This window comes from Euprymna scolopes, chromosome 8 (genome assembly GCF_053919585.1).
Source record: "Euprymna scolopes isolate OS-2025 chromosome 8, ASM5391958v1, whole genome shotgun sequence".
Classification (NCBI taxonomy): Eukaryota; Metazoa; Mollusca; class Cephalopoda; order Sepiida; family Sepiolidae; genus Euprymna; species Euprymna scolopes.
In genome coordinates, this window is record NC_136489.1 from 166,361,602 (window position 1) to 166,388,502 (window position 26,901).

Below are 26,901 nucleotides of genomic sequence, written 5' to 3' on the forward strand. Positions count from 1 at the left end.
TATTTTATTGCCGACTATTATCCTCACCTTTTATTAGTTGTTTCACGACGTTTTAGCCAACTAATCCTTTGAGTTACGTTAATTCTCAGAAAGTGTGACTGGCTTCGTTAATTTCCTTTAGTTTTCACTTGCGTGAGTACTCGGCGTTGCCCGGGTTTTTGGAGGTGTGTGTGTGGTGTTAAATAAAAAAGAAACCGGGGGGGGGTAAAAGTTGGTAGGATCGAACGCGAAGCCCTGAGGCGAAGTTTGAAAATAAAATCGGCCAGCCAGAATGAGTTACTGAAAGATGTTTGAATTTATTTAAGTAAGAACCAAATTGACAGGTGCGCACACGGAAGTCGTCGAGCGTTACGACGACGACGACGACGACGACGACGACGACGACGACGACGACGACGATGACGGAAGTGTTTCAGCAAATGAGATCAATGACCAGGTTTGTTTGTTATGAGCGAAGTAAAAAAAGAAGACAACGTTAAAACTTAAGGGGGGTAATCAAAACATCGAAAAAACACAAAAAAACTAAAGTAAGGCAAACGAACGATCTTGAAAACAGAAAAACGAACACGTGAAAAATGGTTTAAATAAGCCTGTTTCGATATTAAAATTAAAAAAAACTGTGGGTACTCTGGTATTTTGGGGTGTATGATCGGGGGTGGATAAGCGAAGTTAAAAAAAAAACCCAGAAAAACGAACGTTACGAGAAAAATGACTTAAATAACATCGGTTCAATATTTCAATTCAAAAAATCGAAAAAAAAAATGAACGATATATCACACATCGATTCGAACCCAAAACGTTTAGATAATGAACCAACGCGATAACCAACTGACCTAACGCGACGTACATAAAATTTAATAAGTTTTTAAACTATTTAATCAGGTCATGACGTCATCTGACGCATGTGTAGAACCGGTCGTCGTCACGAGAATACCGTTTTTGTTGACCCCCCCTGTCGAAAATTGTCGATTTCTTGGTGAAAAAATTAAGGTTTTTGGCCAATTCCTCGATATTTTTTGAGCGATGGATGAAGCTTCAATATTTGTGATTTTTTTCTGTGTTTCGAAAGTTTTTAGCAGACACACAGACACACATACATACACACAAACATACATACACATATTTTCGCTTTTATATATATATATAGATAAATGAACATTGTTATCACATTCGTATATTCACACTAGGCACGGGAAAGTTAGGGGGAGTTCTGAAGTTTCTTTTTCCAAGCAGAGTTTTGTCATTGCCGAATTTTTATGGCTTGGAAGTTCAAACAAATTAGTATAATCGAACAGCTACCGTGTGCAATCCGGGCTGACAACTTGAAACATGGTGAGTAAGGCCTTCCTGTATACTTCCCGAGCGTTGATGAGTATAGGTGAATTATAGCGATTGTTGGAATGTATGATTGCGTCTTAAAATCGTTGAAAGAGTCAAACTAACTATCAAGCGAGGCCTAACAATATTCACTGATTAACAATGAAAAAAAACAGCGGCTGATGTGACAGCCGACATTGATCGAGAAATAGTGGGACTCACACTCCAAAAATGGCTGATGCTGAAAAGAAATTCTGGATTGACTTGAATAAAAGAGTGATCAACGCTAAACTAACAAATAACATAATAATTTAATGATAATAATAATAATAATAATAATAATAATAATAATAATAATAATAATAAAAATAATAAAAATAATAATAATAATGATAATAAAAATAATACCAACAACAATAATAATAATAACTACAATAAAAATAATAATAAAATAATAATAATAAAAATAATAATAAAAATAATTATGTAATAATAACAATAATAACAACAATAATAACAATACTAATAACAATAATAATATAATAATAAAATAATAACAATAATAATAATTATAACAATAATACTTTTATAATAATAAATATAATATTAAAAATAATAATAAAAATAATACTATTATAATAATTATAATAACAATAATAATAACAACAACAATAATAATAACAATAATAAAAATAAAAATAACAATAATCATAACAACAATAGCAATAATAATAATAATAATAATAATAATAATAATAATAATAATAATAATAAAAAACTTTATAATTGTAATATACTGCCTGTTTTCTGCGTGTGTATGTCACCACAAACGAATTACATACCAAATAATGAGGGTCCAGGAAGATAGAAAAAACGAGGAGAGAAAGCACGAGCCAGACCTCTGCTGAAGGAGTGCAAAACGGACTAGGACCTTAAGGAGGCTTATTGACACCCAAATTCCAGTGAAGACTAATGGTTGCCGGCAACATCAATTGAAAATGATTGTTGTGATAACGCAAATTATTTTGCAAAAGGTCTGTAAAGAGGTTGAGATTACAGGGAGCACCACAAGTTGTAATCAAAGAGCAATCTTTGACGATGGTTCGTGTGAGTACTCCTAGTGAGTACATTATGATTATTGCAACAACACTATTGATAATTATAAAAGCCATGCTTAATTATAGATTTTTGCGTTTTAGTGGATCACTGGTTAATTAGCAAAGGATCGGAGAAGCTAAGCAAATACACGGGAAGAATGGGAGAGATTAGAACTGGTGGGATTGCTGAGCAGACACAACCTATAATAATATTAACAATGGCTGAAATATTACAGAAATCTTAGACACGTGAGTTACAGACATAAGCTGAACTGTAGAGTCGAAGAAAATGAAGGGAGGAAGCGCCCACGTGTCTGCGCGTCATGCCTTACCTTGGAACGCTCCTACGGTGTGCGTACGTGCATGGCCGAAACATGAAAGAAATTCCAAAATGGCGCCGTCCTCATCTTGTAGATTGTGCGATCATCACTGGGCCCCACGTGACCGTTCTTTGGCTGCTGGTTGGCCGAGGACAAACGCCGGAAGGATAAAGGGAGTGTATTTGGAACATGGGGGCATCTTTTTTCTAGGATCGACGTCAGTGTGATCGGATCGGTGAACTGCTGCAGCTTTAAGAGTACTTTAGTATGTGTGTGATTTTTTGGGACTTGCTCGTCTGCTGACTTTACAGGACTTTCTTTTCTGATGATTCTACAGGACCTGCCCTTCTGCAGAACTTGGAACAAAACTTCAAGCCTTTTCTTTCTTTTCACACGTAGTCGCCTAAAAAGGTAGAATCCGACTTACTTGTGAAACGGCATATGAACATATAAAAACTGCTGCAGAAATAAAGATCACATAGAATCATGAATAATTTAAAATAAACGCCCCTGTGCCCATCCCTTCCCCTTGCTCCTTTCCCTTGTGTGTGTCACCCAAGACTGACTCTAGATCAAATAATCAAAGAGGATCAAGAAGTATAGAAAGTAGAAAGACAGACGAGAGAAAACAGTAGCTGGATCAGTGCAAAGAGGACTGGTATCTTGAAGACGCTTATTGCTACCTAAATTACAGTGAGAACTAATGTTCTCCGCAAACGAAAAATCAGTGATATATGACTGCTTTGATAACGCAAATTCATCTGTAAATATTACCGAAATAGGCGGAGAGTACTGAATATCTAAGGAGACTATAACTTATACTCAATTATAAAATTTCGATGATGGCCTGTGTGACTTCTTCTAGTGCGTAAATAATAGGAATAATTCACATATCTATATGAAAGACTAACTCTAAGATGTATCGACCTTGCACCGATAAAAAGATGCATCGATATATCAGACGTACTAAAATGGATAAATAAAAGTAGAACCAAACTGGTGCATTTGGACACAAGAAAAAGTAACTATAGACCTATAACACGTTTACCCAGCAACTATAGACCTATAACACGTTTACCTGTAACGTGGAAAATATAAACAATACAAGCAGATGTACAAATTCACCAATGTCATCATAATCGTTGAATCTCCCCGAGCTACCTAAAGGCAGCCGAAAAAGGAAAGAACATGTGAACTACTTTATATAGACCAAATAATATTGAACGGAAATAAAAAGCAGAAAAAATAGCCATGTCATGGATTGACTATAGGAAAGCAAGCATGGATAATAAAATGCCTGTGTATGTACAAAATACTAACCAATATTATCAATTTGATTGAAAATTAAATGAGTACATAGACGCTGGAACAGACACCTTATAGGGAGTACCTAACCGAGCTTAAAATAAAAAATAAGTATCATCCCAGGGGATTCCCTATCTCCATTACTATTCAGCATAACCAAATAACAAGCTAGGAAAGTGCTACGCTGTATATTGATTCGCTAACACAGATGAAAGAATGAAATATCTAATGTATATGGACGCACTAAAGATATTGGTATTATGTGAGCATAACCCCTACAAATATCTGTAAGTCCTAGATGTAGGCACCGTAAAAACAACAGAAATGAAATAGGTAATTCGGAAGAAATACCTAAGTATGACAAAAAATGCTGGAAATTAAATAATATAAAAGAGATTTATGCGGGAATGCCATAAACCATTGGTTTAATTATTATTATTATTATTAGGAGTAGTAGTAGTAGTAGAAGTAGCAGCAGTAGTAGTAGTAGTATTGTTATTAAAACACAAATACTCATGGTCCTAGATGGTACGCTAGGAGTAGTATCAAATCGTCTGGAAGGACAATTGAAAAAAAACCCAAAAAACTACGAATCCCCCATATTTTAGGCGGCCTCTAGACTTCTGCTATTGTAAGTACCACCAACATCCTTATGAAAACCCTTGATCTTTGAAGCTCCTGGTTTGGAGACGGGATTGAGGGAAATCCTCTGGAAATCAAGCCCATCCGTTTCTAGGGAGACGTTGATAAACGAAATCAGAATTATTATTACTATATAAAACATTGTTACATTAAATAAATTAGTTGAAAAAAATCATTACATATTCATGTGATGTTTATTTATACAATATTATCAGGCGTCTCCATTTACGCTGAACGTCTACCGAATGCTAACATCAATATATTATATATTAAGAAGTCCCCTGTGGAATTTCCACATGTCCCGCTAGTTATTATTATTATTATTATTATTATTATTATTATTATTATTATTATTATTATATAAAACACTGTTATATTAAGTAAAGTACTTGAAAAAATCATAACATATACATGTGATGTTTCCTAATAATGTTTTATGTAAAATATTCTTAAAAGTAAATAAACATATTTTTTACATAAACTCTCATTCTTTTACCAAATTTCTTATAATACTACAAATACTAATACTACAAATACTAATACTACAAATACTAATACTACAAATACTAACACTACAAATACTAACACTACAAATACTAATACTACAAATACTAATACTACAAATACTAATGCTACAAATACTAATACTAAAATACTAACGCTACAAATACTAATGCTACAAATACTAATGCTACAAATACTAATACTACAAATACTAACACTACAAATACTAATACTACAAATACTAATGCTACAAATACTAATGCTACAAATACTAACACTACAAATACTAATACTACAAATATTAATACTACAAATACTAATACTACAAATACTAATGCTACAAATACTAACGCTACAAATACTAACACTACAAATACTAATACTACAAATACTAATACTCCAAATACTAATGCTACAAATACTAACACTACAAATACTAACACTACAAATACTAATACTACAAATACTAATACTACAAATACTAATGCTACAAATACTAATACTAAAATACTAACGCTACAAATACTAATGCTACAAATACTAATGCTACAAATACTAATGCTACAAATACTAATACTACAAATACTAATACTACAAACACTAATGCTACAAATACTAATACTACAAATACTAATACTACAAATACTAATACTACAAATACTAATACTACACATACTAATAATAATTCGTCTTAGAATGTGATAAATTTCTTCAATGAAAATATCTGTTGGAAGATGTTTCGTCGGGGACGCTAAATCAGTTATCCCCCTCTCGAAAACAGGGGAAGTAACGCAAGAATAAAATATCTTTATATATATATATATATATATATATATATATATATATATATATATATATATATATATATATATATTGTGTACAGAAAGTTGTTAGTTGAGGCAGATGATTGGTACCGTCGGTTTCAAGCCCGACAATAAGGCCCGTTTAAGGTATCCTTATCAAGCTCTCTTCAGCCAATATTCGTATCTAGCTTCTGGCTGAAGAGAGCTTGATAAGGATACCTTAAACGGGTCTTATTATCGGGCTTGAAACCGACGGTACCAATCATCTGTCTCAACTAACAACTTTCTGTACACAAATACGCTCTTACAATTTGGATTTTCCTTTTAATTGAGCACTCTGCTGGATTTCTTTTTTTAAAAAAAAACTAATCATATATATATATATATATATATATATATATATATATATATATATATATATATATATAAAAGAGTGTAGCCATCAATAATTGTGGGTTTTTTTTAAAGGTTTTCATATTTTTATTTTAAAATATTTTTATAACGCGTTTCGAGCTTAGGGTGTGCTCTCTTCAGATGTTTTCGTAAAAAGTTTTTCTTTAAAATGAGAGTTTGTAGAGTTACCTCCGCTGATATTAAATATGTTTTTCAGAGTGATGCGTGGGCTCAGATATTCTGACTCCAAATGTAAATGTTCAAAATGTCCGGTCAAAGTTATTTTCAAAGAGTGGTTTTTGGTCCATATGGTGAAGGTTTTTATGGTTTTTTTAGGGTTCTTTTTAAAGACTTTCTTTCCCCATGTATAGCATACACTCACACACAATCACACACGCATACATATACATTCATGTACATGTACACATGCACACGCACACGTACGCAGGCACACATACATACACACACGCACATACATAGAAATATATGTAGGAGCATACATATATACATACCCACCTACACACTCACACACGTACTCGCACACATCCACCGCTAACAATTATTTTTATTTTTTATTTTATGTATATATATATATATATATATATATATAAATATACACTTTTTTTCAACCAAAACACGCATGTATATATGCGCTTAATCATTCAGACATACGTACACGCACCCCCCCCCCACACACACAAGTAAGATGGAGAATAGGTAGAAGATATATATACACACAAACACGCACATACACCTATATGTACACACATATATGTATGTGCACATACACTCACAAACATCCACATAATATGTAGGCACATACACATACACACACACGCACACACACAGACATATGCAGGGGCTCACACATACGCGTATATCCATATCCACACGAACATAGTTACCCACTCATACATGTGCATACATATGTATATATATATATATACACACATACATACGGATGTGTATACATTCATCCACCCATATATATATATGGGCACATGCACTCACAATCACACATACACATACATATTCATACATCCCACCTTATGTATATATTGGTTGAAGTTTCCTTTCTAATCCAAGCACATATGCATACATGGATTCGGTCACCCAAACATAAGTGCACGCATACACACAAACAAGATGTAGCATAGATAACAGATGATATATATATATATATATATATACACACGCATACACAATCATATGTGCACACCCACACACACACACATATACACACGCATACACGCGCGTACATACACATACATACGTATAATTTCTAGTTGTTTGTTTAGTTAAGAGAAATGGTACTGTACTGGGTATGGGCGCACGCACCTGCGAAAGTGTGCGTGTGCCTTATTGTGCTTTTTTTGTTGTTTCGTGTGTGAGGGTGCACACCTACCCAAGTATGCATGCGTGTAAGTGTATTTTGTGTTTTGCCTATTTATGTGTATAATTATGGAGAGATGTTTAATGCGGGGTTAAACTTAGCTATGAATTTTTTTCTTGTGTTAGCAAGTAGAAGTATTTGTCAGTTTGGAAGATGGGCATTATCTCGAATCTGCCTCCACTGCATGCGTGTATATGTTGTGATACATGCAGGTGTCTATTTTCCGCGATTTTGATGTTGGATCGGTGTAGGGCTACTCTATTACTAAGGTTTTTTGTAGCGCCTATGTAGGATTTATCGCATGCTGGACATTTTATTACATAGATCACGTTTTTTGAGGTGCAATCTAGTTTTTTTTTTAATTTGGAATGTTTGCATGGGGTTCGTAAATGTGTATGTGTTTCCCTCTAATATTATGTTGCAGACTCCACATCGTTGTTTGTTGCATTTTGTGACTCCTTTTGTTGCGTGTTGATTGAGTTTGGATGAGGTAAGAATGCGTTTTAGGTTTTTGGGTTGGCGTTTGCTTTGTATTATTTTTGTTGTTTTAAGGAAGTTGTTTAGTTTGCTGTTTTGGTTAAGTAGGACGAGGTTTTTCGTTATGTCTGTGAAAAGCTCTAGGTTGTTTGTGTTGTGTGTGGAGACGTATGTTAGGATTTGTTCTTTGTTTCGTTCTTTAGGGGTTCTCAAATCTTCTACTGGTATATTTGTCGCAGGTTGGATCCCTTTGTCTATAAGTTGTGATGGGTATTTTCTTTTTCCTAAATTTATTCGTAGTTCCTTGAGTCGGATTTTCCGAAGGTTATTGTCCGTGATTATGGTGCAGATTCTACGTGCTAGGGTGTAGGGAATTGATTTTATGCAGCTTTTAGGGTGGTGACTTTTAAAGTGTAGGTATTGTTGGGTGTCTGTAGGTTTGCGGTAAATGTATGTGATAATGTTATTGTCTTTAATCTTTATCAGTATATCTAGGAAAGGTAATTCTGTACAGCTTTGTTCTATGGTGAATTTAATATTTGGGTGTAGGTTCTGGAGTATGGTGTGTAAGTCTGTGATGTCCCCCCATGTGGGTTTCCATAGGATGCAGAAGTCATCTAAGTACCTTTTCCATGATTCTACAAACAGTTTTTAGTGCTGTGGCCAAATTTTTGTTCTATTTTTTTATATAAGGTTTCTTCTAGGTAGGCTAATGTAAGGGTTGCGTAAGTCGGTGCCATTTTCGTTCCCATTGCTGTACCTAGTGCTTGGATGTAGTTGGTATTGTTGAATTCTAAGGAATTATTATTTAGAATTATGTCTATACTATCGATAATGAATTGCTTTGTGAATCTGGGATGTAGTGTTTGTGCGTGTCTGTTGATCCAAAATATTATTGCTTCTTTTCCTAATTCATGGGGTATATTACTATATAAACTGCTAACGTCAAATGTAACTAATAGTGCCCCGTTTTCTACTGTATGTGGTAAGGTAGTAAGAAAATGGATGTCGCCCCTTATGTAGCTCTTAACTTGATCTGTGAAAGGTTGTAATAAAATGTCTATTAAGTTGCTAAGTCTGCTTGTCGTACAGGCTGGTCCTGCTACAATGGGTCTAAATGTAAGGTCACTAGGGTTTGGAGCGCTAATATATTCTGAGTTTTGTGTATCGATGGCAAGTTTTATTGCGCCAGATTTGTGTATTTTAGGCAGTCCGTAGAAGTTGTTGGTCTTTGTAATGAAATTTGTGAGGAAGTCCTTTTCTTTCTTTTTTAATATTCTGTTGTGTGTTGTACAAAGTTTTGTGATTATATATATATATATATATATATATATATATATATATATAGTAGTCAGGTCATGTCATATGTTACTGGTACCATGTAACCCAGTACTACCTGCCTCATGGTCGAGGCACCCGCGACTAAACTGGTCCCCCCACCAGACTTGTTTGATGAGGAGGGTGACTAGTCTCCCTGAAGGATTAAAAACGAGACGTCCCAAAGGGCGAATGAACCCTTTTTCAGTGTCAACGCCCAACTAGCACTGTTTGTTTGTGTGTATGTATATGTGTGTCGGGGTGGAGAGGGCTCCCGTAAGCCGTGATTAAGGCAACCTTTCTAGGAGAAGCAAATCTCTGATTTAAAAAAAAAACATAAAGCGGGAGACCAGTACCCGCATTATTCTGGTCTGAAGTTTAACGTGTTGCTGGCTATCTTGCCTTTGTGTGTTGTCGGATCTCAGCATTTTGAACCGAGAGAGAGAGAGAGAGAGAGAGAGAGAGAGAGACTTAGCTGTCATACAGAGCTAAGACTCTGTAACATCATCTCCCTCAGGCATTTGTCTACAAAAATTGTCCTGTGGCGATGGAACTCATTTTTGGGCTCATGGATTTAAAGTGTCTGAGGGAGGGGCACTAGTCTGACAACACGTTGCAATAATCATATATATATATATATATATATATATATATATATATATATATATATATGCAGTCGACGTTGAAAACCCCCTTTTCATAGAATATTCGTTAGCAAAGTACTGCCAAGAAGAAGAATATATATATATATATATATATATATATATATATATATATATGTATGTATATATCTTATTTGGTTCTTGGTTCTAAAGGAAATAAAACGAGTCTAAAGATATAAATATACTGTTAAATATGCAGCGTAGAAACTTTAAAATTCTCAAACTTTGACTCGTTTTCAACTCAAATATGGAAATAAACAGAAACGTTTTAATAAACAATGAAACAGGGCGGCGGCGTATTTTCTATTTAGTTTTACTTCAATGGTTTAAACGAAAAATATTTTTAATTAACGAAAATTCTTTCTACCCAAGTACTTGTCGTCGTACGTGAAAGACAAGAGGAAAAAATAACATCTTAACGGCATAAATTTTCTCTTTGACTAGACAGAATTATTAAGATTGTTGATTGGCGAAGAGAAAATAAATTACTTTCTCAAATCATAATCAAAATGGTTCTTAAAGCATAAAGATTTGATCAATGATTTCCCCCACGAATACCAGCGTTTAAGTAAAATAGTGTAAAGTTTATTATTAGAAATATCGAGAAGTGCTATTGAAAGATATTTTATTATCTAAAATCTTATGTACTTCCATCCGGAATAAATATTTATTTATATAAATGTACTTTGAGAGGAACAAATGATCGAAACGAACAATAATAACAATAACAACAGTAATCTAGTTTAATGATATCAACCACACACTAATTTGAGCTTAGCAAACAAATCTATCTATCAAAAGTTAAATTGAGTGTGTCAGTCTGTGTGTACAGTTCCCTACCAAATTACTCTGCCAATTTTATGTCTACAGACTTGAAATTTGACATAATGGATATTGAGATTTGAGAAAAACTCGTTACCCGGTTTTTGCACAGAATTTTTGCTGTCAAGATTTAAACATTCAATGATTTGATCTTTAACAACTCTACCAAACTCCTCCGACATTTTTGGGTTCAAACACTTGAAATTTTAGATGTAGGTTTCTTGGACACGCATCAAACTTTTTACTAAGATTTAGACCCAAAACATTAAATTTTAAGGTGTCACTATTGCGGTCAAAGTAAACAAATGTTTGGTCTAAAAATGTGAAATTTTACATGGAGTGTATTTAGACATAAGGTAAGCTTTTTAATCGTTTTTTAGCTGACAATTTCGTTACAAAAGGGGTCAAATTTCCAATGATTTTACTCTGGAAAACTTAAGTTTATTTTGGGTTTAAAAATTTGAAATTTTACATAAAGGGTATTCAGACATGTAGCTAGCTTTTGAATAAGTTTTGGGGCGAAAATTTGGCTGCCAAGAGGTCAAAGATAAAGAAGTTGATCTTTGCAGACTCTACAAAATTCCAACGGCATTTTTGGGCCCAAACATTTGAAATTTAAATGTAGTTTACCTTGACATGATTCAATCTCTTTTTTAAATATATATACATATGCCTATAAAGTTATAACCAATACATAGGAGCCGAGCAAAGCCGGGCTGAACTCGTTTTTCTTACTTTTTAAACCCAAGTCCTTCATTAACGCCTTTATGTCTCTGATAGGACCCCAGTTTAATGGTGCCACGCTGCAAGATCGTTATATATGTAAGGGGAAAAATCCCTGTAATTAGAAAAACGAAGTCGAATGTAGTTATTAATAAAGGAGACTGCTTTTCTCTGACGTAGTTATCAAGAATTAAAATGAATGCATTATTGTTATTTAGATACGATTCCAGGAATACAGTGGAATTATCTATTGTACACAACTAGAAGATGAAGATGATAGACCGCAAATAAATAAACAAATAAATGTGAGAATAACAGTTCGCAAGAAAATGAATACAGCAAGAAAGTAGGGGCTATTGTTTTGTATTTTCAGAAATTTGTGGACACAGTAGTCCATCTTAGCATGTATCCGACGCTTATATAGGTACCGTAGCGACAGCTAAGAGATAATTTACTGAAACCACTAAAAAACGAATCAAAGCACAAAAATTAGGAAATCATGATTTCTGGAAAATCTACAACAGTGTAGTAAATAATGGACAATAAACAATTTCCCCACTAACCAACAATCACGAGGTTGTTTGCGCAACCGACAAGGCTAATATGCTTGCCAGCCGGTTTGCCTCAAACTCCACACTGGACCCTTCCAACCACACCCTGCCTGACTTTCCTTTGCGGACAGACGCCATGCTAGAGATCTACAAATCACCCCTGCTCAGGTACATGCTATCATAAAAAACTTGACACTTCAAAAGCATGTGGACCTGATCTCATCCCAGCTGTGTAATTAAAAAAGCGCTCAGCCGATGTAGCTCCAGTTCTCTCCAAACCCTACAACAAATACCTTAATGAATCATGCTTCTCGAGCGGTTGGAAAACTGCTTCTGTTGTACCAGTATTAAAGAATTCTGGCGAATGAACTGACCCATCAAATTATCGCCCCATTAGCCTCCTCCCACATTTCGCCAAAATATTTGAGACCATAATTAACCATGCTCTAGTCCGTCACCTTACAGATACTAAACTTTTGACTGACAAACAATATGGATTTAAACAAGCCCGTTCCACAGCAGACATCCTCACTGTAATCTCTAAACGTATATACCATTCACTGGACGAGATTTTTTATGTTATACAGTTGTAATAAGGAAAATATTTAAAATAGTAAAATAAAGAATTTCGGTAATAGATAAGAAAATTATCACAGAGAATGACGAGAAAAACCGATCAACAAGTTCAAAGTGTTAAAGAATCTTTCTTTTTTCACATAAGCATCATTACTTATCAAGGCCAAGTGGCCATCGAGGATAAGGGTTAAAAAGTGTACAGTAGAAACTGGACAATGTAGTAATCGTTAGTCATGGAAATTCGATAAATGTGTTAACTTATATATATTTTTTGTTTTGCATGGGGATCACCACTTATCAAGGCCCAAAGGTCACTCAGGGATAAGGGTTATTGCGTGTACAGTAATCAATGATATAGTATTGTAGTAATCATTAGTATTGGGGGTTTTGATAGAGTGTCTTACTTAAGGGTGCGGTTTGTCAGGAGTTTGTTTATGTTGGATTTGAAGACGTCCAAGTTGTAGTCAGGTGGGAAACAGGCAGGCGGCAGAGAGTTCCACTGGCGTTCAGTTGTAAGAAAGAAGCTTTGCTCATGGAATCTACGTTTGGATTTAGGCACAGATAAAGAGTAGGGAAAATTATTGACAGTAGTTTCAGCCAGACGGGTGTTTTCGTGAAAGATTGGTGAAGGGGGACGAGGGATTGGAGCTCAGACGAGCACCTGCCATGGAACGGCTCATCAAAAAAGTGTTTATGTTAGACTTGAAGACAACCATATTATAGACAGCTGGAAAGCAGGAAAACGGAAGACAATTCCATAGGCGTGCAGTTCTAAGAAAGAAGCTTTGGTCATAGAATCTACGTTTAGGTTTAGGTTTCATCTTGACTTGTATTGAATAATATTTTAACAACTGTGTAATATACAGGCTTCTTTCAGTCTTGAAAGACTATGGATACCCAAGCGCGCGAGATTTTTGTGGCACGAGTAAGGCAATCGCTGACTACGCCTCTCCTAATTCGACATTGTTGAATACCAGTGGAAAGGTGAGGTTCAGGACGACTCTAAACAATGCCGAGATAAGCGAAAAGCACATACAGCGACTAGAATTCCCAAATGGTCACCCAGCTGGTACTAGCCAGACTCAACATCGCTGACAGGAACTGGTGTGTCAACGCGAATATGTCCTAATTGTGTTAACTTGAATTGAATAATATTTTGACAATTGTGTTATACACCTAATTTTACAACATAGAATTTTATTTCAATTTGGAGACATGAAATAAATAAAAAAATAAATATCAGTAAAGCGTCTCAATTTTATAACATTTGTTTTCAGTTAGCTGGTGTGTTTTATCTATTTTGCACTCATGCATAGATCGAATATAATTGGTAAATATTTCAAGATCGTTATATGAACGAGACACCGCTTCTTTCCACGCCTTCTTGTCCTCTCACCCTCTCTCTCTCTCTTTCTCTCTCTCTCTCTACATATATATGTGTGTGCGTGTGTCTGCGTGTGTGTTAATGTATGTGTGTGTTCATATATATATATATGTTACAGGGAGGGAGAGAGAAAGAGAGAGAGAGAGGTGAGTAAACGTGGAGGTAGACACGTTTACCAGAACCGAAGGTCAGCTGACCAGATTACGTGTGTGTGACGTGGTCAGGTTGGCTGGATCGGGGAGATTTGATTTGGGCTTTGAAGAAGACGGACGGTTTTTCCGTTGTCTCCCCCTCTTAACTGGGGAGGCGGGAGACGAACGCTGACGTGTGTAGAAGAAGAACCCACACAAGCCGATTTCACTTCCACCATCTGCAGGACCTCTGGGGAAAGTGAAATAAAAACTATAAAACCCATTCATCGTCTTGGAGTGATAAATCTTCGTCAAACAGGTATCAAGTCTCCCTCCAGGATGAGAAATTTCCAGATGGTCCAACATCGAAGAAGCAATTCCCTTTATGATAATCAAACACACAACCATTTATATTAGAGACAATCATACGCACACGGAATATTCTTATGTTATATAGAAAACGTAAATGGTGCCTTCAATGATAACCAATATATAACATATATACAATAAGCTCAATATATATATGGGTGTGTGTGTCTGCGCGTGTTTCTGCGTGTGTGTGTGTTAATATATATATATATATATATATATATACATATATATATATATACAATAAGCTCAATAGGTTTATGTATCCTAGAGCGGTATTAATATTGATAAAAAGATTAATAATTGTAAAGAAATAATCAGTTTCAAAAAGAAAAAAAAACAAAAACAAAATCAACTTCAATGTACGATCGTTTCGGAAACGGTTTCTATTTTATTAAAATTGCAATAATTATTGACAATAATTGACAAAGGTTTGGTCGTCGACTATAATCGCCCAAGCAGCAAAAATCGTGTGTGTAGTGTGTGTGTGTGTGGGGGGGTTAATACACCAAAATAAAACTAGCATTTTTTTAGTAACTGTAAAGCGGATATTTCTTATTGATTTTCATTAGAAAACTGGTCTTACGTTCATTCAGTATATCTTGATTTTGTTTGGTTTTTCTTTGGAAACTGATTAATACTTCACAATGATTTATCTTTTACTCAACATATATACATATATATATATATATATGTGTGTGTGTGTGTGTGTGTGTGTGTGTGTGTGTGTGTGTGTATGTATGCATATATATATATATATATATATTCGCCTTTTGGAAGGTCTTGTTTTTAATCCTTCAGGGAGACTAGCCGCCCTCCTCACCAAACAAGTCTGGTGCGGGAACCAGTTTAGTCGCCGGTGACTTGACCATCATGCAGGTAGTACTGGGTTACATTGTACCAGTAGCATATGACATGCCCTGACGAATGAACTCTTTTTCTGGGTCAACGGGCAGTGTATATGTGTATTGGGGAAGAGAGGGCTCCCGTAAGCCGTGACGAAGGCAACCTTTCTAGGTGAAGCAAATCTCTGAGTTAAAAAACCATAAAGCGGAAGACCAGTACTCGCATTAAGCTGGTCTGCAGTTTAATTTGTTGCTGGCTATCTTGCTCTTGCTTGTTGCTGGATCTCAACATTTTGAACTGAGAGAGAGACTTAGCTGTCGTACAAAGCTAAGACTCTGTAACATCATATTTGTATAGATACTCCCTCAGACATTTGGGCTCATGGATTTTAAATGTCTGAGGGAGTGGCACTCGTCTGACAAGACGCTGCAATCATCATCATATATATATATATATATATATATATATACATATGTATAAGGGTAGGTCGATTTTTCACTTTTCTTTGAATATTACAAAATGACAAGTTGCTTCTGGTCTTATTAAATACTCATGCAAAAAATAAGATAATGTGCTTGAGCGATTTTTTGAGCGTTCTGTATCAAAATCGTAGACAAAATATACTGAAAATTCTTCGTTTTTGCAAGGTTTGTCTTGAATATTCGCGTGAATACCAAAAAATGTCCGTATTACAAATCAGGTGATGTATTTTTATTTTATAAAACTAATATTAATATAATTAATCATAGATAATCTTTAAATTGAAAATCTGCACCACCGCCCCTTATCATTTTTTTTTTTTTACTTTGAGGGTCACCACTTATCAAGGCTCTGTGGCAACGCTAGGATAAGAGTTAACTATTAAGTAGATGTTCTGCATTCTATCAAGACAGGGAAGGGTGTTCTTTGGAGCTGCAACCCAGATGTGGCAGGGGTACTCTCTCTTAGAACGTACTTGTTTTTGTACAGGTAGAGGATCGAGGCTGGAGTGAGATACTTCCTGGGGTAGTTAGGGATCAGATGTAGGTATTTCATTTAGATTCAGGGTAAAACTGACTCCCAGAAGTTTGTCTAAAAAGTGTGCTTCATCAATGCAAGAAATGTTCATTTCAATTGAGGTAAACTAGGGATACAAGCATTAGTGGTGAACAGATAGCAATTTGGTTTTGGGTGTATTAAAGCTGACCAGCCATTCCTTACCACATTGCAGCACAGGTTTAAGGTCAGAGGAGAGAGAATCGGAAAACTCCTGATCTTTGTCGGCTTTTGTAGTCTTACTATAGAGTGTAATATTGTCTTCATAGATGTAGACAAATGATTGAAAAATATGGTTTGTGTAGTCCTTTATGAAGATAAGGAAGATACTTTGGTCAAATATGGATCTTTGGAGCATGCCAACATTAATACTGTGATTTACGTATTTCTTCCCATTAACAACCACTTTAATAAACCTATTAGAGTGAAAGGATTTTATGCCTGAGAGGACATTTCCAGCTATTCCATAGCTAGAGATTTTATGATGTAAACCTTTGTGTCAGACCCTATCAAATACCTTAAATATGCTAAAAGCTACCGCTCCAAACATGTAACCTTCGTCAATAAATTCTTTGATTCTGTCTGATTCTGTGTGATATCACAATTAGCACATCAGCCGCTGATCTCTCAGAGTTGACACCATATTGCATGTCACTGAAAAGGTTATTGTGTGTTGAGATGATTGATAAGTTCTCCATTTATCATAGAGTTGCATTAGCAAGCTGTTGTTTCATATTATGAATTAAGCATTAATATTTCAATATTTTAAAATTGATTTTTTTTCTGTTATAAATGAAAATATAACAAACAAACAAATAAGGAAAATACAAAACCTTATTTTGATAGAACTTAATATACAGAGTGAAATTGCTTCATATAATAGCGCTTAGACAAAAATGACGGTCTCAATTTCTGACGCAAAACTTTGGCTGTGATGTGTTGATGTTTTGATTTAAAACCATATACAGTTTTGATGCTTCAGTTGTTCACTTGACTGCCCATTAGAATCTGATGGCAAATCGGGCAAGTCAAACTTGTTCCCATTAAATAATGATTCTCGAAGTTCAGAATCAGAACTTAAACTCTCCTTAAGGCAGCGCTTAAATAGTTTCGTAAGTATGGGAGCAAGTTCTGGTTGAAGTTTTTTTAACACTATAATTGGGATGCCATCAGGGCCAGTTGCTTTACTGGAATATAGGTTCTTTATTAGTTTGGCGACCTTCTGCACGGATATTTGTATGTTACCTAGCTTGTTCTGTGTTATAGGAGGAAATATGGGGAGTTGATGGCCTTCGTCGCATAGGGTAGAATTAGCTGCAAAGTTCTTTGCAAATAGTTTGGACTTGTCTGACGCTGACGAGATGACCTCTGGTCCATTGATAATGGTTGGTATAGAACGCACACTTCTGTTCAGGATTTTATTTGTTATTTGCCAAAATTGGTGGGAACCAAGCTGCTGATCAGCTACCTTGGATTTAACAGACTGGGCATATAGCTCTCTTGCATTTTTATTACTCTTTTACAGTGGTTGCTGGCAGACCTGAAAGCAGCTTTAGTTTCAGTGCATCTATTACGATGGTAGCTATGGAAAAAGTGATTTCTGTGCGCGATAGCAGCAGCACATTCTGGGGAGAACTATGGCTGGCTGTTAGGTTTTTGAAAAATCTTCCGTCATTTGTGGTTCAAAAATACCACACAATGTCAAATTTATTTATTGTGTCTAATAGGTTGCATTAAAATTAATATTTGGTATTCTTTTAAATCGTTTTTTAGTTGACTCCCTGCTCCTGAAAAGTTATAAAAAATTAATTGAATATTAAAAAGATTCCATATGTACTGTTTTAATAATCATGTTGAAATTAGATAAAATCTGAAAAATGTTTGTATGAATTGGAATAAATAACTGAGCCATTGATATATGAATAAATGTTTACTTTCCTAATATTCAAAATTATTTTTAAAGCTTTTTCTCTTATTAAACTTCCTCAGATTTGACCATTGAATACAGAAGGTTTTCAGGCAGTAAACAAAATACATTACCTTTTATGATTTTAATTCGATCTGCTGAATTTCATGAGACTGATCCTTAATCACTTAGATCATATTAAAAATATGCAATTGCTGATTGTGGAATTTATTTTTTTTTTTAATTTAAACCAAAACATGGCATACACGTTTACAATAAACTTTATTAACCTCTGGAGTTTTGTTGTGGGTTTTTTGTGGGTACGCACCACGAGTCTATAAACACATGAGCCGGATGGCTAATTTAGCCATCTTGCCTGATTTAAATGGCTAATTTTCTACGAAGCATATCTAAAGTCAACCTTACCTCTAGAAATACCTACTGTGTATTCATACATTAATCTTTGGTCACAGCTGAGGTCATTTATTTCATCAATTTTCAAAATTGAATCCAAAGTACTGATAATAGAGGAAAATGGTATTTGGGCTAAACCATGGCAATCATTTGTAGCATAATTTCCCCAGGGCCCCGCTGAATGTTGTAGGTCCTTTGGAGAAACCATCCATGTTTTTAAAAATAGCTCTGAAAGGTACTTCATTATGGCGCAAAGAGCAACTAATTGTATGAAGATTTAAAAAAAAATTTTTTCTAAAATTGCCACCATTTCACCTTCACAACCTCTGTTAGCATTAGCGTTGTCAACAAGGATAGCCTTGATAGTGTTTTCACTGTTGGATTCGTGCATGAACAACACTTGTCGCACCACTGTTAGGAATAACTCTGTGTGTCAAATATTTACTTTTATATGGTGTCTCTATTGTAAAAGTTAAATGGTGTTCTGGACCCTTCGTTTTTTTTTCATAGTTTCCTGTCCATTTTCCTCCACAATATTTTAATAAAACAATGTATCCTTATCTATTCTCCCATCAAGTACAATGCATATCAGATTTTCCATGTTTTCATTTTGTTTTTTTTTCCCGCAGTTGTTTTCACTTTAATATTTGCCCTGTTAACTTTACATTTATCAATAAGAATATCGCTTATATTAATATTGGGTATAAGAAGGCCCATATCGTACAAATCCAAGGGTAAGGCATTGGCAAGGCTGACTCCAAGATTAGAATATATGCCCCCTGACTAACTCTAGAGCATATCTGGGAAATTTAATAAGGCTATAAGGCCTTTTAGATGAGTCTTTGACTGCAAATATTCTTCTTCTGGTTCTTCACTTTGAGAAGATGAGTAAGAGGGGGAGGAAATATTACTCTGGAGATTTGAAGTTACAGATGTTGGTGATGAATGTACATTTTTTATTACCCCCTCCCGTTCATTTTTACATTTTTTTAGCACTTTTATCAACTGGACGAAGCTAAAAAGTACCTTTCGACCCTATTTTACTCCTCTGATCCTTTAGGTATTTACGGTCCTCAACAGGAACCTGAAAAACCAGAGTATATAATATATATATTATATTAAAATGCATCTTAGAAGATTAATATAAAAATTAGTTTGCATTAAAAGATGAAAATTGGTTTTGATATAAGGTTATCTCACAAAGACATTGGAAAAAATAGGAAATAACTTACTTTTATTGGAGAAGACAGGTGAAAGTATTGTGTTCAATCTTGCAATTTTCCTTATTGCATTTTACATGAGGGTTGTCATATCAAATAGTGAATCCAGTTTTTCTAGCCAGAATTTATTTGGGAAGTGGGGAGAGAGTTTATATTCATTTGTTTGACCTTCTTGAAGCATAGTATAGTCACCTTTTTTTAAATAGTCATTTCACTTAAAAGAGGTAAACATGGATTAACCGTTTTCCAAATATACAGGACTTCCTTTGTTATTAATTTGAGAATAGCAAAATTCGAAAGGTGAGAATAAGTATTTACGAAACAGTAACTATACTGAATAATTTGTCGCTAAAGTGAAGTAAATTTTCCGGTCTGCCTGCATCATTAAATTAATGATGCAGGCAGACCGGAAAATTTCCTTACATTTTTACCGCGAGTTGTAATTGTAGATTTTCGGGAGATTTTGATTAAAATATCTGAAAAACAATACACCGAGAAATTTAATTATACAAATAATTTTTAAATACATTTAATTTAAAAATTTGGCGCCTATGCACTTATGTTACTGAGCTATTTTTAACAAGGCCGATAGCCATTAGTCGCGAGCTCTCATGTAATGAATGAATGCGTGAATGTAGGATTGACATGAAATTCTTAAGGATGAACTGAAATAGCCGAAAATGGGCTGAAATGATTTAAATAAATAAAAAGTAAATGACTTAGAATGACTTAAATGAACTTAAGCATGAATTGAATGATCTTAAGAATAACTTAAATGCTTAAAAAATAACTGGAATCCTTAAAAAAAAACAACTTGAATGATCTGGAGAATGACCTGAATGACTTTGTGACTGACTGGTTGTAAAGTGGGTGATCACTTTTTCATTAAATTAATAGAGAAAAGTGTTCCCCCACTTTATATCACAATAAGTACAGGATGTAGTAAGAACATATACTTCACTTTGATCTTGAACAAAGGCCAAGAAAAGGATATTTATTTGCTCCCCCACGAAGCAAATTAGGCGCAAGGCCGATTTTTAATGTGAGGAGTGAACTGGAAAATGCGGACCAACTCCCCGGGGAGTAGGGGAGCTGGATAGTGACAATTGGTATGAAGGGTATCCTACATTGATCAAGGTCCTATACGTGGGGTTGCCCCCACATATAGTCTTTGCTTGCACTATCTGCCGGAACAGATACTTCACTTTGATTTTGGCCAAAGGCCAAGACCAGCTGTATTTATTTGCTCCCCACCGAGCAAATTAGGCACAAGGCCGATTTTTATGTGGAGAGAGAGGGAGGGGGAAGGAAAAGGGGACCAGCTCCCGATGGGTGGGAAATGGGAGCTGGGTAGTGACAATTGATATGAAGGGTTGCCTCTACATTGACCAACGTCCTATATGTAGGGTTGTCCCCACATATTCTCTTTGCCTGCAGTATCTGCCGGAAGAGATACTACACTTTGATCTTGGCCCAAAGGCCAAGAAAAGATTTCAAAGCTAAGAACAACGTTTATTAAAAACGGACATTAGATCTCAACCAAAAATGCCAAGCACAAAAGTGTTACGGACAGACCGACAGACCCACTGACCGACCGACGAAGTGACTTATAGAGTTCTTGGCACGCGACTAAAAATCGTAATTTTGAGTTAAATTCGATGCTAAAATAGTTTTCTAAATAATAATGTTATTGTTTCACCACGGTAACATAAGTGCATAAGTATAAACTTTTTTTGATAAATTTTATTAAATTTGTAATAAATACAATACATTGAAGTGCTGGTTACTTACCTTAAAGAGAAAAATGACTTCGGCTCGTAATTTTTTTCAATGAATAAACACTATTAGTTTTACAAGAGAAACAAATCAGAATAAGTATATATGTTGTATGTTTTATATTTAAGTCTATTTTAATGAAATATTTGACTGATATTTAAATAGAAAACCGGGTGCCGATATAATTCAACAGTTTATTAAAAATGTAAACACGAACACGGACGCAGTAAAGTTTTTTTTATAATGAATAAACACTATCTTTTTAAGATATAAACGATTCAGAATACTTATATACGTTGTATTTTTTATATTTAAGTCTATTTTAATAAAAAATTTGAGCGATATTTAAAGAGAAAGTAAGGTGCAGAGATAATTCAAGAGTTTATTGACAAATTAAACAGTAAACATAAACACGCATGCGGACATAACTTCAACCGGTGATTTCGTATAATTACCCAATATATATATATATATATATATATATATATATATATATATATATATATATGTATATATGTATATATATATATGTATATATATATATATGTATATATATGTATGTATATATATATGTATATGTATGTGTATATATATGTATATATATGTATATATATGTATATATATGCATATATATATTTATATATGTATATATATATGTATATATATATGTATATATATATATATGTATATATATATATATATATATATATATATATATATATATATATATATATATTAAAGCGTTAAATATAAAATCAAATATGATAACGTTTTTTTATTCCTTTTATTTTTGATATTTTCGTTTAATCTTTAGAAATACGGAATAATAAACTTTAAAATATTTATTTTTAGAATGTATTGTATGATTTTTGCTTGTTAACACCTGGATTTTATTTAAGTGATATATTTACGTAGTGACACCGATATCGTAATAAAAAAAACGAATTTATTTAGTAATTAAGTTGAAATGCTCAACAAGATAAAAAAATTTAAAGAAAAATATTTCTTGTGGTAACTTACTTCAAATGCCATTTTGTACAGTTAAAAATGGACCTACTCCAATATATATACATATATATACATATATATACATACATATATATATATGTATATATATATATATGTATGTATATATATATGTATATATATATATACATATATTGTTTTAACAAAAACTCAGACTTCAAAGAATTGGTTGATAGCATCAAATAGTGTATTTCATCGTTAGATACTATTGTTTCAAGACTATTCGGGCAAATTCAAACATTATGTCGTTTGAAAATATTTTCAATTTGTCTGAATAGTCTTGAACAATTGTAACTAACGATAAAACACACTATTTGTTGCTATAAACCCATTCTTTGAAGTTTTGGTTTTTGTTAAAACTATATATGAATGCTCAATTATGAAATATGATGATTTTGTACCTTACAGTTTAAATAATTAAGTCATCTCTTTTTGGCTTAAAAGTTATTGGTATACGATTACTGAATTATATAAACCCAGTAAAACTCGCAATACTACAAATAAGACTATATATATATATATGTATATATAATATTGTATATATTATTGTATATTTATATCTATATTTATATGTATATTGTTCTGCAAGTCGCGTCTAATCGTAATGCTTCCACACACACAAGATATAACCAAAAACTGCCTTCTTTCCATCGAAGCTAAACGCGTTCATTCAATTCGGATCATGTTATCTCGTTCTTCACTTTTTCGCATTGAAAACAGGTAAACTTCTTACGTTTTCCCTTTTTTTTACTTCTTCATTCCATGTGAGAGCGGCAGAAAATGCATAACCGTTTCTCTCTCTGCGATAAAACTATTTGGACATTACTATTACACCCGTCCCCACTGATCCTATATTATCAGCGAAGGAATCAACTTCCTTCATGAAGGTAGATTTTTTTTTCCACATCGTCACCTATTTTTAGTGGTCAGACGCATAATATAGACACGTGTCAGAAGAAGTCGTCGATATACCTGGCCTCACTTTTGGTCACAGATTACATGTGGTGGTATTCCATCAACCGGTATGTTCTGTGCACTTGTCATTTTTACTCCATTACAGAACTCAACATCTGACTCTATATTTCATGGTATATCATCGTTGTGGAACCTTTATCCATACTCAGTCATCCGTTTTGAAGACAGACTGCTGTTGCTTGTCTGCTGCCGCTTATCTCGCATTGATTCATTTTAGCCGTATGCAATACCGATAATCCATACTGACATGTGATGTTGAAGAGAAAATATCATTTTTTGGCGTGACATTGTACCGAGATACTGCTTCTTGTATAGTAATTTATTTTCTGGCGACCATCTGCTTTACAGTTTTGTAACAATGCTCGATGACTCCATTAGCAGAAAGAATGTATGCACAATCGAATCGAAGTCAGACTTCTCATTCATCTGGGTTAAATTTTAAACAAGCTGCTCGGACAATCGCTCATAGAATAACATAATTAATTGGTTGATTACACACCTCGCTTCTTGCCAAGGAAGTCTTCGTCAGATGGCAAATCAATCAACAAAGCGCCCCCTACAATGTGTAAGGTCCAATGCCAAACCGTGCTATATTTGTTTAGCATGCAATTCATTCCCTGAATAGTGTGCATGGATGACGGATCGATCGACTGACACACCTCTTATTTTCTGACAATAGTTTTCACAGCAGATTTAGAAAATCAGGATCAACGTTCGCAGTTATGACAGCTTTATTAGTGAACAATCTTGATCTGGTTAATTCCAAGAGACACAGTGCAGTCACCAATTGATCTGTCTTGTATTGAAAAGGTTTGATCAAGGATACATCCATTGACCGCGTGTATTCCTTTAACAATTTTATTATAGAGCTAAGACTGCCCACTGAGCTTCTCATTTATTGCTAACGTGCGTGCGCAGTCGGTAAGCGTATCTGATATTCACCTATGGGTACAAGTGTGGTCGTCCCTTAGCGCCCCCACTGGGGGGAGCATAAGACTCCCGAAACACTGGAGAATGCCGGGCAGATATGATTGCTTTATTCGTTAGGTATTGTTGTGTCCGGGCGTTGGCAACCAACCTTGCCGAGAAAAAGATTTTATTCATAAATTCCATTTTTTACAACCTAATGTCACTTTGCGAGGCGTAACGAAAACATAATTTCGTATTCGATGCTAACTAGATATTACTACGGATAGTTTGGCTTTTGATTGGAGTTATCAGACCAACGCGGTCAGAGGCTTAACCTTTCGATCGTGAGAATAGCGCCTGCAATCAACAGGTGCAATCGAGGAGGATGGGACCTTCCCTGAGGTGACATCACTAATTGCGATTGGTAAATGAAGCGACCCCGGCCACCCAGTATGAACGAGTCCCCGCGTCTAAACCGGCAGATCGAGCTGAGATTTTGAGAAAATCAAATACAATCAAAGGGTCGTCACCCCCTTTCCTCCTGCATCCTTCCACCGCCATATCGAGAGAGAAACCAATGAAGAGTTATTTTATTTTATTATTATATTGGCTCAGTGAAGTCTGTCATTATACTGAAAATTGGATATGAGTATATATATATATATATATATATATATATATATATATATATATATATATATATTGTACGTCTATCTTGAATTAATTAGTAGAATAGATAATCGAGTCAATTTTCTTTTGTGTGCAGTAGATCGATTCCCTTCCAGCACGACATATCGACGAAGCAGCGGCATATCAACCCGAAAATGAGATTGATTCCGACCAAGTCGATTGACAGGCCTTGTTACACTGTAACCCCGTGCGAAGTATTCCCTGCGACGGGGATAACTTCAGATGTGGAGCCGTTTAACCAGAATAGCTGCACACAAGCAGAGTCCTGGATAAGTGTGTTGTGGTCGCATTACAGAGGGTTACCAAGTTTATCTCTTTAATAATGGTATTGAGTTCCACGAGGTTATATGCTGGGAATCCTTTTCAGAGTGTATGCAACAAGCACCCTCTTCTACATACCACCACATACCAATGATACGCCGGTAGCAAAAGAGCTTGAATAGATCCATGCATAAATACTCGGCCGTCAACGCAGCATTTTTCCCGTAGCGGTTCTTCTTTTTGCAATCTGGTGATGAACTCCTTAATAATAGCGTTAAGACGGGCATCGTCGACATTGTCATCCCACCTGATATTCATAAATGACCTCCCCGACAAAATTGCCTCTGAGATGGGTATATATGCTGATGACACCACACTCTATAGCAGGCAGGACAGGAAAACAAATGAACATATATCTAAAGTTATGGCAGAAACACTAGAGGATGACCTCCAATCAGTAGTGGAATGGGGACAAAAATGGATGGTAACGTTCAATGCCACCAAGACAAAACTGGTTTCATTCAATAATTACAAGAAACCTTCTCTACCACCTATAGCAATGGGCAACGACTCTTTATCTGAGAGTACGTCTCTCAAGCTCCTTGGCCTAATATTCACAGGAAACATGAGTTGGAACAATTACACCGAGGGCATCGCCAGGGCCGCATCAAGGAAGGTGGGCTCTCTCTACCGTGCTAGAAAACTTCTAACACCCGAAAGTATCCTGTACCTCTATAAGGCCACTATTCGCCCATGTATGGAGTATTGCTGTCATATTTGGGCCGGTGCATCGGCTACTAGTCTCTCGCTCCTTGACAGGGTTCAAAGAGAGTCGTAAATCTGATAGGCCCTAAACTGGCATCTAAACTTCAGCCTCTGTCCCATCGTCGAAACGTTGCATCCCTCTGCCTGTTCTACAAGTATTATAATGGTGAATGCTCTGAAGAACTGCAAGCACTTGTGCCCCCACGACGTGAACACCCTCGACAGACCCGACAATATGCAAAATCCCACCCCCACCCTGTAGAGATCCCTAGATGTAAAAGATCTTTCTACT